Source organism: Coenobita brevimanus, chromosome 25 (assembly GCF_032717465.1).
Source record: "Coenobita brevimanus isolate Jiangsu-jjx chromosome 25, ASM3271746v2, whole genome shotgun sequence".
Classification (NCBI taxonomy): Eukaryota; Metazoa; Arthropoda; class Malacostraca; order Decapoda; family Coenobitidae; genus Coenobita; species Coenobita brevimanus.
Window position 1 is genome coordinate 38,348,081 of NC_136978.1, and position 4,754 is coordinate 38,352,834.

Consider the following 4,754-nt stretch of genomic DNA (forward strand, 5'->3'; position numbering starts at 1 on the left):
TGTACCAGAGAGGCTCCTGTGTGTATATATATATATATATATATATATATATATATATATATATATATATATATATATATATATATATATATATATATATATTCATCACTCATTCATTGCCAGACGCCATGTATCCCAAACGGGGTGGTCAACGGCTTAGAGTTAATTGTTTAACAGGGAGGGGCACTAATCCTCCACCAACCCCACTTGACACGTAGGGATGCCAACAGCATCTGGTGTTCCCAGGCGGTCACCCATCCAAGTACTAACCAGACCCAACGTTGCATAACTTCGCTGATCGGACGGGAAGCAGTGTACTCAACGTGGCATGGCCGTTATATATATATATATATATATATATATATATATATATATATATAAAGAGAGAGAGAGAGAGAGAGAGAGATAGGTAGATAGATAGCCAGATAGATGGATAGGTATATATATATATATATATATATATATATATATATATATATATATATATATATATATATATATATATATAATTTTTAACGCTCTAGCTAAGAAACTCAACCCATATGATGACTCGTGTATAAGAGTCATCTACTGCATAATAGGCAGGAGCAAAATAAAATAGAAAGAAAAATCATATGTTCACTGTCAGTGTACTCTCTTTTCTCTGTCTGTCTGTCTCTCTTTTTCTCGTAATCTGCTTCAGGCTACTACGCGCAGCTTTAAGTTAAATAATTATTAGTTATTTTTCGTGGCAAGAAAAGTTTATGCATTAGTTAAACCTTTCAATCTGAGTGATTCTCTTTTTATTATAATCATGCTGCTACCAGACGGCATTATTTAGCTTAGCAAAAATGTGCCCTGTTGAAGAGGTCTGTTCCCATAGCTAAGCTTCATTTCGACACGGCATCTACTATATAAATCTTTCTTGGGTTTGTGTGGGGAGTTTCATCTTGGTGCCACCACATGCTTATATTCGCCACTGTGAAGCCTGTACAGGTGCTAGAGGTAAGGAGCCGTCTTCATTTAGCCATTTCGCTGCTGCTTGTGTCAGGATTCCATATTTTAGTAATACAACTCATAGGTAGATAGATACATAAGTAGATAGATAGATAGATAGAAGCACCAAGCCAGGGGATGAGGTAGGAAGTGTGTCAGCAAGAATCGTGCGAAGAGAAACGGGCTTGCAACTCTTAATTGAAGGAATGCTGGACGTGCACCAGAAGCTGTACATACACACAGACATACAGTGTTCTAGAAGCTTCACAACAGTATAGCCCACGTGACACGACCCCTGCTAAACGAGAATGTAGGAATCAGAGCTCAGAAAGGGGCTAGCCACACAACCGGCAGGTAGTAGTGAGATCAAATAAGAAGAGGGGTCCGATTAGACTTAGTAAATTACATTCCTGAGTAATACATACGCTGCTCAACTTAGACTTTCTTTGAAGATAATATATCAAGATCAACTCCCTGTATTCATCTTTAATTCCTGCTGCTCTTCAATGACCAAAATAACTTTAACCAAAACTCAAGACTTACCTATTACAAGACTAAAGAGTTACATATATATAAGTGGTGGCTACAAAGTTCCAACACTTGTACGTGTGAGTAATTTCCTTATGCAAACACTGGAATATTTTCCTTAACAGAGAGTACTCTGCTGTCTATATACTCAGAATGTATATTTGAGTTAGCACCCTGCTTTTGTTCGGTCGAAAGAATCCCTAGGAGAAAAGAGTCCGCAAAGGGAAACCCTTTTACCTCGGCACATCTCTCGCCTTTAATGTGGAGAGATACTAAATTGAAAATCAAACAGCAAAAAAACGGTGGAAATGGTGACAAGGCAATATATCGGACTGTCACCACTAAAGCTGTTGGACAGAGCAGCCCAACCCAGCTGTGATAGTGAAAAAACAAAATGAGACAGAGAAATGAGATGAGACAGATATATGAGACGAAGGTTAGCCAAATATGTGATACACAAATGTGAGAGAAAAATGATGTACGAGTAAAAGTGAGAGAGAGAAGTGGGGCAGACGTGGGACAGCCAGGCTTTCACCTGCTGAATCTGCTTTCGCACTCTAAATGGTTTTGAAGATTTCGTAACACCTCTTCCTTAGGAAGTTGCTCTAGACATTACAACTTAGTATCCTCTCTTATGTTACTGATACAAACCATGTCCATATTAAAGCGGAATTAAGAATACTGCACTCAAAAAGCTCATAACTACGCCAACTCCCATATCAGACAAATGATATCGCCGCCAAAATTTATTACTCTCCTCCCTGGACCATGACCCAAATATCCACAAAAATCATTTTAGATATCTTGTGGACAAACAAACGGACAAACGGGGGTGTGTACTTAACCTTCTCCAAATCCGTTGGCTGAGGTAACAACATACATGGGACTGCTAATGTGTACCATGCAAAATAAATCGCTAAAGAAGAGTTGCTACAGAGATTCCTATACCACTTCGCATTTTTTTTTTTTTTTATACAAGGAAGGATCTATAGGACTGAATGAGCTAATAAAGGTTAGATTAAATCTTTCCTTCTCAAAAAAATCACCTATCAAAGTGAATAAATTTAGTATCAGGTTGCATGAATATGGAGAATTCGAAGGTGGAGCATCGCATCTGGCTGATGGTAGTAAAGCTTTCGGGTGGAACAGACCTAATCTGAATGTGGTGCTGAAACAAAGCTCTACAACTAAGTAGAGACAACATGCATCTCCAGTTGGACTGAATCTAATTTTTCTTGGCAAACGAGGCTTGTTAACACTTCTTCATCCATCTATCCATCATCCAATCCGTAGGAGCATAGCAGCCAAGGGTTGGACGACTCAGCCCCGTCCTTAAAGGCGAAGGTGACCAACCTCACTCGCCCTTGAGTGGCATTATGAGCAAAACTCCAACCATTCCTTGGGAAAGAAATACAGGCTACAAGTCAACTGGGACTCATTAACCCATTAAAAAACTTAGCGTGATTGGAATAATGGTTATCACTCAAGGCAGTAAATGGTTTCCTGGTTTACATGAAAACTTTGGCCTGTCACTTAATGTAAAATCAACCGAAGACAGTACTATATAGAGAGAAATGGCAGGCGCCCCCACTTACCAATAACTACTTCACCCTCGGTGATGTATATATATTGAGTAGAGAAGTTTGCAAGGCACTGTGTGAGTTTGAGCCAATTAATGATCGCTTGCTTTATGCTTGTTTAAAATCTTACAATGGCATTATCAGTATAGTCGTAGGGTATGCTTCGACAAATGAGGCTTCTGATGAAAGCTTCTATGAGAAGCTGCAGGATGTAGGTAGTGAATAGAGAGGCAAGACACGATGTGTCGGTTTGCATTGGTGATTTTAATGCGATTGTTGGTAGTAGTAGGGATGGCTTTGAAAAATGTATGGGTAAGGAGGGTGTTGGTATATGAGACAAAAATGGGGTGCGATTTGGAAGCTTTTGTTTGGCAAATGACCTTATAATTGGTGGAACTATCTTTGAGCATAGAAAAATACATAAAACTACTTGGGTTTTACCATGTGGTAAATATTGTAACCAGATTGACCACATTGCAGTTAGCAGAAGGCATAGGAGTTATTTGCAAGATGTTTGTGTAAGGAGGGGGGCAGATATAGGTAGTGATCATCAACTTGTTGTGTCAAAGATTAAAATAAAACTTAAGAGAAACGTTAATGGTAATTGTACAGGAGGAAATAGGTATGATTTTGATGAGCTGATATATGATGGGAACACGAAGGAAAAGTTTCGGTGGGAATGTAGGAACAGGTTTCCAGTCCTTCAGACTTTGATGGAATCTGAAGACAATGATATTAATCAAACGTGAAGAGAGGCAAAAGAGGTTTTGCATGAGAGTGCTAAGGTTACTATTACGAAAAAGGGAAAAGCGAGAAGGAAAAAGTGGATGTCAGATGAAACATGGAATGCAATTCAGAAAAGGAAAGAGGCAAAGGTGAGAAGTGAAGAACATGTTGATGGCCGGGTAATTGAAGTACTTAGAGCAAAGAACTGGAGTTTACATTCTGAAGTAAAAAGACTCGTTAGACATGATAAGAGGAGGCTATATTATGAAAAAGGAGCAGAGACAGAAATTAAGTTAAGTAAAAATGACGGTCAGAGCACAAGAGCAGCTATCAGGCCATACAGGAGTTAACTGGGACTGAAAAGAGAAGGAAGGATATACCTGTACGAGATAGAAATGGTAATTTGATGACTAAAGATTTGTATATAAAAGGAAGGTGGGAAGTGCATTTTGAATCTCTTCTAAATAGACCAATTCCAGCTGAAGAGGACATTTTGCCAGCCAAGAGATTTGCAGATAGAAGTAGGGAATATAACCTTGGAAGAGGTAGCAAAATCTATAAAGGAATTAAAGAATTTTAAGGCCCCAGGAGAGGATTGAATATTTCCTGAAATGCTTAAGGTGGAAAATGATGAGTTGATGAATGCGCTTTTGAAACTTTTTGATGTGGCTTGGGATAATGGTGGAATTCCAGAAGAGTGGAAAAACGGAGTGATTATAAAAATAACAAAAAAGGGAGATTTAAGTGTGTATGGAAATTGGAGGGGGATAACTTTGACATCTGTAGTTACAAAAAAAAATAAATAAATAAAATAATTTGGTTTTACGCCAGGTATCCCCGAAGGGCTAAGGCGTTGCCCCTGAGTAGAGGACTTTTGGACTGGAGCGTGTAGCATTTCATGAGCGGATGCCCTTCCTGATGTCTACCAATGACCCTTGGGTGGAT

The 4,754-nt window shown here is 38.8% G+C and overlaps 1 non-coding gene across 1 annotated transcript; it reads right to left on the bottom strand.

Annotated features, from left to right (window-relative positions):
- Nucleotides 1-221: 221 nt before the first annotated feature.
- Nucleotides 222-340, bottom strand: LOC145393959 (5S ribosomal RNA). The gene has a single exon (XR_013896309.1). It is a non-coding gene; the product is annotated as a 5S ribosomal RNA (ribosomal RNA).
- Nucleotides 341-4,754: the final 4,414 nt, after the last annotated feature.